Source organism: Panthera leo, chromosome A1 (assembly GCF_018350215.1).
Source record: "Panthera leo isolate Ple1 chromosome A1, P.leo_Ple1_pat1.1, whole genome shotgun sequence".
Classification (NCBI taxonomy): Eukaryota; Metazoa; Chordata; class Mammalia; order Carnivora; family Felidae; genus Panthera; species Panthera leo.
In genome coordinates this window covers 196,240,899-196,250,284 of record NC_056679.1, presented here as the reverse complement: position 1 = coordinate 196,250,284, position 9,386 = coordinate 196,240,899, and the positions used below count along the sequence as shown (strand labels likewise).

The 9,386-nt window shown below is 56.5% G+C and overlaps 1 protein-coding gene across 1 annotated transcript in view; it reads right to left on the bottom strand.

Annotated features, from left to right (window-relative positions):
* PDGFRB (platelet derived growth factor receptor beta) overlaps nt 1-9,148 on the bottom strand; it is a 37,555-nt gene extending 28,407 nt beyond the window's left edge. The window contains exon 1 of the mRNA XM_042949314.1: nt 8,715-9,148. The gene's annotated coding sequence lies outside the window, so the exon portion shown is untranslated. The remainder of the gene's footprint in view (nt 1-8,714) is intronic.
* Between the last annotated feature and the right edge of the window lie 238 nt (nt 9,149-9,386).

Sequence of the window (9,386 nt, the reverse complement as noted above, 5' to 3'; positions counted from 1 at the left end):
GATTTCGTTTGTATCCAATGCCTGGGCTAAGCCGTTGATGTGAATGATCTCAGAAGAATCCATGATCTCTGTGTTGCCTCTCCCATTTTACGGAGGAGAAAAGCAAGGCACAGAGAGGTTAAATCATTTGCCCAAGGTCACAGAGCTTGCCGGCAGGGGAGCCAGTGCTCAGTCCTGGGCGGACTGACCCCAGAGCGCCCAGGCTCAATGCCCACGTGACAGCCTCTCAAAGGCAGGAGGTAAAGACGATAAGCCCTTGCCTGGCACACAGCATGGCCTCAAATGAGCCACCCGCCTTGGTCTTTCGCCCTCTGCTTCCCGACCTCGCCTTTCAGTGCAGGCCCTCCTTGTAGCAGGGTGAGCCTGAAGCTGAAAAACAGGGTAGGAGACAGGCAGAGAGCCCCACAACCTGGGGGCTGGAAGGGGCCATAAATACTCCCTATTTGCGTCCCCCCCACCCCCCCACCCCCCGCCAACAGGCTGTGTGGTGCCCAGTGACCAGCGTCTCACCACCTCATCCATAACCCATTCCACTCTTGGAGGGCTCGGGATCCTCAGAGGTCCGGCTAGTCAGAATTTTTCGTAACATGGGGGGTTTTGTTCTGTCCTCACAACAATGCTGAGAGAGGGTTATAATCGTGCTTTCTGTTTCATGACGAGGAAACTGAGTCTCAGAGAGGTCTAGTGACTTACCCAGGCTGACACAGCCAGTAAGCCACGAAGCGGGGACGCAAACTCAGGCTTGTCTGACTCCAAACCTGGAGGCTCAACTGCCACGAGAGCTGGCCTGTCTCCCACCCAGAAACAGGTCTGTCCACGGAGGAACAGTCCACAGTGAGTTTACCCTAATGGGGTCCATACAGAATGCAGGCTCCCAAGGACCGAAGGATCCTGAGGTCGGAGCCCTGTCCCTCCCTCACTGAGGTGCAGAGTGAGTGGGGGTGAGTCCCAGCTCGCCCAGCAATTTGAAAGTCAAGCTGGGGATAGAGCTCAGAACCTTCCTGCAACTTCACCGCAGAGCCTGCCGGAGAGCGCATGGGTGAGGAGAGGAGTCCTTGCTGAGGACAGCCTGGCTCTGGCCAGGATAGCCACTGCCTTGAGGCCCGTCCTGAGTATCAGTGAGGCGAGGTGTGTGGCCGGCTCTGCCACAGGCCCGCTGTGCTCAGGGTCCAGGCCTGCCCCTGCAGGGGCCCCAGCACCTCTGCAGCTGCAGAGTTCCGGGCCTTCACCATCCCTCACTGCCCTCCCTGCACCCCCCCGCCCCGCCCCCCAGAGCCTCATCTCTGGCCGGTGCCATGGCAACAGAGAGCCCAGGTCCTGGCAGCCAAAGGAGCCCCTGAGAGGGGTCCCAGGCTGAGGCTGGGGAGGCGGTGGGGGTGGGGGGGGTGCGGCGGTCGGAGACAAGCAAACCTTCTGTTCCCCGGGCTGCTGCCAGCCCCGGATCAGCCCTGGGCTGGGGTGGGGGCCGCAAATAGAATGGGTCCTCAGAGCCAAGTGGGCAGGGGGCAGGCAGGCCTCAGGCCGTTTGTCCTGACCCACCAGCACGTGGCCTGCCCCCGCCAGCCCAGAGCCCAAGCCCACAGGCAGGCCGAGGGAGCTAGCGAAGAGCAACCCTGCCATTAATTGGAGCCAATGTGGGGCATTGAGATTCCCCTCAGGGGCGGCAGAGCCAGAGGGGAGAAAACTCCCACATTTCACTTCCCTCTCCTTTTCTCAGCGTCTCTCTCTCTCTCTCTCACCCCTTCCTCCGGTCCCGCACCCCGCTTCTCCCCCAGACTGTTAGTCCGCTTCTCTGGGCCTCGGCGTTCCCATCTGGAAGTCGGGGCTCGTCACCGAGCTGTGGAGGCCATTGAATGAGTTCATACAAGGAAAATGCTTAGAACAGGGCCTGGCACACAGCCAGTCAGTGGCCTCGTTCTGCTTCACTCACGGGAGAGTAACTCACTCACTCACTCGCTCGCTCACTCGCCCAGGCCCCCTGGCCAGGCTCGTCAGCCAAGGATTGCACGTGACAAATGAGAAGGTAGGAAAGCCCCTTCCAGAAGGGCTCCTTAGGAAGGGGCAGCTGCTGTTGTGATTGGCATTGCCAGCAGGCTCAGCCAGGGTGGGGGCGGGGTGTCTCCTAGCATAGTCAGGGATTTCAAGGCCCACCCAGGACCACAACCCAAGTGCAATGACTCCTGTCCCCTGTCTGCCAACCACTTCCTTCCTGGACCTTTGTCTTAATCCCTTCATTTGATTCCCCCACAAATGAGGAAACACACCTAATAAGTTTTTCAGAGGCCTCTAGATTCCTTTTTGGTTTTTTTCCCCAATGTTTATTTTTGAGAGAGAGAGAGAGAGTTGGGGAGGGGCAGAGAGACACACACAGAGAGAGAGAGAGAGAGAGAGAGACAGAATTGAAGCAGGCTCCAGGCTCCAAGCTGTCAGCACTGACACGGGGCTCGAACTCACGAACCACGAGATCATGACCTGAGCTGAAGTCGGACGCTTAACTGACTGAGCCACCCAGGCGCCCTGAGCCTCCAAATTCCTAATTCAGAATTAGGCTTTACAGTAGATGCTTAATAGATGCCTACACAGCGTAAGGGATCAAATGGCCTTGTAGGGTCAGCCCTTCTGGTCTTCAAGCCTCAGCTGTCCCCTAACACCTCGGGGTTCGCTAAGCTGGGGAGCTGGGACGGGCAATCGATGTGGACTCTTTCCCTCCTGGGTGCTAATGGGACCAGCTGGCGAGAGGGCAAAAGGAGACCCTGATGCCACCCAGGGCATGGAAAGCACATGGAGCCCAGCCGGACCAGGTATAGCAGTTCCATTCTGAAGCCACTTAATCCAGGTCCAAGTTCCAGGCCGGCTGTACCACCTTGTAACTGTGTGACCTTTCTGACTTTCACTTTCTTGAGTCCCAGCCTCCCGGAAAATGACAGAAGAGACTTCCTTTTCCATTGCTGGGAGGGGTAAGATGATGACGAAAAGCACCTGTCACATAATAGGTGCTCAGTAAATGGCAACAATTATGAATATGTGATTATTTCAGTGGGAAGGAGGTGGCCTCCAGCTCGGCCTCCAGGGTTTAGTGGGGTTCTTTGGTGGGTGATGCCAGGGAAGGACATTCCACAGCGGCTCTGCATGCGAAATGGGAGATCTCGGGGCACCTGGGAAAATAGCAGGAAGAAAACTTCTAGGTCAGAAATCAGGGCTCTTTAGCAAAGAGGTAGGTGATGGGCAGGGAAGGAGTGCAGAGGTTACTTTGGGAAAGTTTGGGGGTTCCGGGTGAGGATTTAGGCTTTGCCCTGCAGGCATGAGGAAGCCAACCTTTCAGGGCATTGGTAGTGGGGAAGGGGGCGGCTGGCTGCTGGCTGGACAGCAATACAGCCCAACTCCAAGCACTGTGGGAGGAGGGGCTCCTCAGATGGGAATGACAGGAGCAGGTTAGCATCAGTGGGAGGGCGTGGATTAGAATGGGGACAGTGGAGGCAGAGACGCCAGTTTCGGACATGAAGCCATCTCAAACCCTGCCTAAACCCCCTGGCAGAACCAGCTATATAATTTGTGGGGCCCCTTGTTACAATATTAACAATTTCAAGTGTGGGGCCCCCGCGAAGCATGGAGGCCTCTGTGACTGCCCATGGTGAATGCACATGAGGTCATCCCTGCTCCCTGGACTAAAGGGGAGGCCAACTGTCCAGCCAGCCAGCTGCCCGTCTGTTTTATTCATCTCTCCATGCATTTATCTATCACTGTTTCACTACCCATTCAGCAGACAGGCCCCAGCCTGGGAACCTATAAGGGCACAAATACAGGTAAGAGGGGAGAAGCCCACGGTCTGCTGGGTCAGATGTGAGCCTTTCCCTTCAAGCCCGGTGCCCTGAGCTAGGGCTGTGACAGGTTTGTAAAGCGGAGCCTTGCCCTGTGCATTGACCCTGGAATCCCCCCACCCACCCAACTTCGGCTCAGTCTCAGGAGTGGAGAAGCTAGCAGGCCACAGTCTTTCAGTTCTACTTCTCAAGAAGGAAGGCTACCAGGGCAGCAACAAGGATTTGAAACAGCCACAGAAGCCTGGCAGAGGCTAAGGGCAAAGCGGGATGGAGCTTCTGGGGTCACTGAGCTGCTCCTTCGGCCTCCCCTTCATGTGTATAAAAGGAATTTATGGCCAGAATGGAGAAGTGATATGATCAAAGCTCCATGGTCCACAAAACTACCCTGGGGGAGGGAGAGGGGGAGGGGGAGGGGGGGGGTCCCACCCCTCATGGAAATGACACTTCCTCTTTAGCCCAAACTCTGCCCTGTGACCTCACACAGGGGAGGACTGGGGCTGAGTGAGCCTTGGATGACAGACGTGGATGGAGAAGCCACAGCACATGCCCAGCTCAGTGGTCCCGGGTTCAGTGCTATCACAGATGATCTGTACGACTTGAGCTACATCCCTCCCCTTCTCTGGACCTCAGTTTCCCACCCATAGAATAAGCAAGTTGGACCAGGTAACCCCCAGAGTCCTTTTCATCTCTGACCTTCAAGAACGGACTCCCTGGCCCTGCTGCCCCCACTTCCTAAAGTACAACCGTCTCCATCATCGGGCGGAGAAGCTGGTACCTCCTGCAGATGAAAGGTTTTGGGGCACCTGAGACATCAAATAGCTCTGATCTGAAGCAAGGAGAAGAGATGGCAGATGGCATTAATGCAGCTAAAGCAAAATACACTTTGATTTTCAGCCTCCTGCACTAGGCTGGGGGCAGGGTGCCCCAGAAAGCATCTGGGAAGGGGGGTTCCTGGGGCAAGGGCCTGGGGCTTCAGGAAGCCCTTTTGCCTGTGGGCTCTGAGTCTGAAATCTTGGGAGATTTCGATCTTAAGTGTGAGAGTCGCCTTAAGACCCTCACACTCGAAGCAACAACTGTGTCGATTCCACACCCGCGCCCACCCAGAGGTGGGGCGTGGGTCCCCACACCATTCCATTGCCTCGGGACCCCATCATTGCTCCAACCACCACTGGGCCAAAGCCCTTCTTCCTCTTGAAATCAGAGCATATGAGATTCGAAACATCAGCACTGGAAGGGGCCTAAAGGGTCACAGCATCCACACATCCACACCCCAACATGCACACCTCCCTACACTCCTTCCTCTGTATCCCAGGAAAACGGGCTCCGCAGGCACACACCCTCAGAGCTCCCTGAGAGACCAAGTGCGTTAACAGGCTGCTCTAACTATAGAAAGTTCCCCCTCTTTATTGCAGGTTACAGTTTTCCATTAGTGGTCATCGATCCTGACCTCTTTCTGTAACGGATGGAGAAAGGGTAAGAAAAACCCCTTTCATTGTGAAGTTAAATATGCATGATGCCTGAGTACACAACAGAGCTTGTGTGGCTGCCAATCCGGGCTGGCGTGGCTTGGAATCCTGGAATTGTTTGGGGCCTGGAAGGAGCTCAGAGATCATCTTGTTCAGCCTCCTGGTCTCACAGATGGGAAAACTGAGGCCCAGAGAAGGACTGACTCACCCGCGGTCACACAGAATGTGTTCCAGGGTCTGATGACCACCTCTGGAACTCTGAGGGGCCTCCGCAGCTGCGGCACATTCTCGGAGTTTGTGCTGCATCCCCAGGGGTGGCCTGTGCCCCACCCAGCCTCTCATCCTGCGCTCTGGAGTCACAAACACCCGGATGCAAATCCCAGTTCTATGGCTTCCTAGCTGTGGGACGTTGGGCAACTGACTTAACCTCTCTGGGCAGTTCCTCGTATAAAACAGAGAGGGTTTCTATCTACGCCTGGAGGTTGCTGTGATGATTATATTAGTTTGGCAAATATTTATTAAGTGCTTTCTGAATGCTGGGCCTGTTCAAAGCCCCAAGGAACCCAGCAGTGAACTTCACAGTAATGGATGGGAGGCACAACAGAACCGCTCAGGAATCGGTGTCCCTGTTATATCACCCTGCCCACTCTACTTCCCAGCTGAGGTGCTATGAACTCTGCCCTGGGGAGGGGGGGGGGGTGTGGGAAGGGCAGGAAGGCCTACGGAAAGCAGTGGAGGAAGATCTCCCCCCATTCCAAGGGCCCCCTGCCTACAGCGTTCTGAAACATGCATGAAGAAGTAAGGTGGGCATGAAGGGCATTTCAGGGAAGTCTAGGGGACCCTCTCATTCCTTCCACCCTCCCCACCACACTCAGTAGCCCATCCCAAGCAAGGCACAAGTCCCCTCCTTCAGTCCTGAAGGCAGCTGGTCTCAGAACCAGCCTGTGCCTGGAAGATGGAACTGGGCCTTTAGAATCCCCACGGTATCCAAGCCCCTTCTGTGGGCATTGCCCTTTGTGGATCGCAGACGGCTTTCACCGCCAAGTCCTGTGCAGGAGGCAGAGAGAGCAGCGACCCTCTCTTAGCCAATGGCATTAGGTCCAGCCCTGTAAAGTGCAAGCGCCTTACCTATGTTATACTCACACGGCCTACATACCTCCCTGCTGCTCACAGAGGAGGGGACTGATGCCCAATCAGACACAGGGTCACCCGGCCAGCCAGGAGCCAACTAGGGATTGATGCACAGTCATCTGATGCCCAAACCTGACGTCGTTTACGCATGGTGCCCACTGCCTTCGAGATGTGGATGCAGCCCGGAAAAAGGACATGGGGACCCGAAGTTGGCCACACAGTGGACTTGAGTTGGGCCAGGACAAACGCCAGGTCTCCTGACTCTGAATCTACGGTGCTTTCCGCTGTCCCACATCTGTGGGCAATTACAAGTCTCAGCTTTTCTTCCCACAGAGGAGGGAGGGCTGCCTGATCACCCCTGAAGGGAAGGTGCTGACCAGATGGTCTCCTTCCTCACTTAGGGCCAGGCCAGGCTCCTGGCGGACCTGGGAGCAGGTGGGACCTGAAGCTGAACTTAACCGCCGCAGAAGGTGCCGGAGCCAGGAGCAGCCTATGTGGGAGGATGGAGCCTGTCTTCCTTCTGACCTGGGGCTCCCCGGGTAGCAAAGGGTTACGTCTTTGCTTTCAAGCAGACACGGGCGAAGTACCAACTCTACTAACTGTGTGACACTGGGAAAGTCACATAGCCTCTCTGGGCCTTGGTTTCCTTGTCTGCAAAATAGGGGTAACAACAATACCAATTCCCAAGACCTGGTAGGTGAGGTCCCAGGCTCTGGGCCTGGCACAGGGCAAGCCCTCCTTGACAGTGACCAACACGATCCTCATCCTGGAGCACTGCGGGTTTAGGGCGTCTTGCATGGAGGCAGGGGAGGACTGTGTGACTTCAGATATCTCACTAGAGGCCTCTGTGCCCTCTGGGATTGCAGGGGCGGGCAGGGACACTCCTCCCTGTCTGACATAGAAAAATGCAGTCTGGAGGAACTACATGATGCTCTGGAAGGTCACCGGAGGGAAGGCCGGGGCCTGGTTCTGGTCTCACATTTGGGAACAGGAGGTATTCGGGGGAGCCCCTCCTCCCTTCCCCGGCACGTTTTCTCGGTTCCACTGACCGCCGGCAGATGCTGGGGACAGAACACAGAGCACAAACAGGAAGAGAAGGCCAAGCAACAAGGCAAAAGGGCATGACAAACACTTGGAAGACTGGAAGAACCTCGGAAGACTGCCTGGAAGAGGTGAAGTAGGCAAGGTCCTTGAAAGAAAATGGAGGGGATGAGGAAGTGCATTCTCATAGGCAGGATTGTGCTTACTCCTCCTGAGAACCCTGGGATCTGACTGACAACAAAGCCCAGGTTTGGAGAAATGAGGCAGGGAGCCTGTTATCTCCCGGAGCTCTGCCACTTAGTAGCAGCGTGATACAGTTTTGTAGCTGCTGTGAACCTCACACGTACAACCAACATAAAATCCGTCCCTGCCTCTGGAGCTGCTGGTGAGTTCCGTGAGATCATGCTCATAAAGCTCTCCACGCGGTCCTGGCATGCAGTTAAGTGTCAATGACAGCTACTATTAGGAGTTGGGGCTTTCTATAGGGGAGAATCAAAGAAGGAATCGTGATCAGATTCATGTTTTAGGATGGAGTGAAAGCAGCATCCGGAAAGAGGGAGACAGCAAGGCGGCCTGAGCAGCTGCCTGAGTCCAGAGGGAAGGGCCCAGCGACTGACCCCCTTCTTCACAGAGGGGCCCCCACATCTGACGGCCGGTCCCAGACCCCCAGCCCCACAGCCCCAGCTGCGTGACCGCTAGCCTTGCCACAGCCCCCTTGCCTTCGCACTTTCCCAGCCACTGGGGGTTTGGAAGGACATCTTAGGAATCTGGAAAATTTGCAAATCCATTTAAATCCGAAGAGGTTGCCTGGCGGCCGGCTGGCCTGGAGCCAGATGGATTCTTAAGGACAAGGCTTGGGCCCAGAGACAGGGGCCATGGCTCTGAGGTCCCCTATCCGTGTACCCTGCTTGCCACCTCCCAATGCCCCTCTCAAGCTCCTTCCAGCTCTCCCCAGCCCCGTCAGGCAGTGCTACGTTTTGGAGGCCCTCCGTTGGCACCCAGAAACCTCTGGGGTTCATTTGATGAAGGCAGGGGGCAGCAGGGCTATGGAGACTGAGACCGCCCACCCCAGAAGCAGCCTGAGCAGGAGAGGAGAGAACTAGCTCCTCCAGCCCTGACGTGGCCCACAGCCTCCCGGCCTCCTCCCATCTGGTTTTGTTAAAAATATTTTCCATTTTTTGACCTACCCAAGAAGGCACAGGCTGGCGCAAGGGGACAGGACAAGGGGTTGGGAATCCCCCCTTCTCCCAGCACTTACCTTGCTGCTGATGCCTGCGGGTGTGGGCACAGTCCTGAGCTTTGGGCTGTCACCCCCTCCAGGAAGTCCTCCTCACTGGCCTCTCATTAACAGAGAGACTTTGCTGGACCCCAAATGGGGCAAGCGCTGGGTAGGAGAGCAGGGAGGACAGCTGCAGTCTCTGGGAGCCTCAGGAGAACGGAGGGGAGTAGGGGGCTGCAGGGATGAGGAGTGGCCTCAATCCCAAAGCATCCTGCAGGAGGAGCAGGGTTGCCAGGAGGGGCCGCCCTCGGTCTGGCCTTCGGTGTTGCGGGGCACAGCTGCTGGTCAGAGGGTGGCCAGCTCTCTCCTTGCCGTCCTCCTTCTCTCTGCCTCCAACTTGTTCACAGAGGGATCCTGCGTCCCAGACGGGATGGGCAGGGACTGCGGGCGCTGGCAGCCCCAGGAGCTCACACTGTGGGCTTCCCTGCCCCTCCCCCACTTTGGGGGAAAGGCTGAAGGGCCGCCTCTGATTGGCTCAGCTCGGAGAAGGGGGGCGAGGGGGCGGGGAAGGTGGACGCGTGTGTCTGTTTTCAATTTCAGTTTCTTCCCCCTCTCTTTCTTTTCCCCCAAGTTTCTTGTTTTTCTTCCTCGTTTCCCTCTGCTTGCTCCCTCCGTCGCCTGCTCTCTCAGGATGTGAGGGGATGTTTAGAA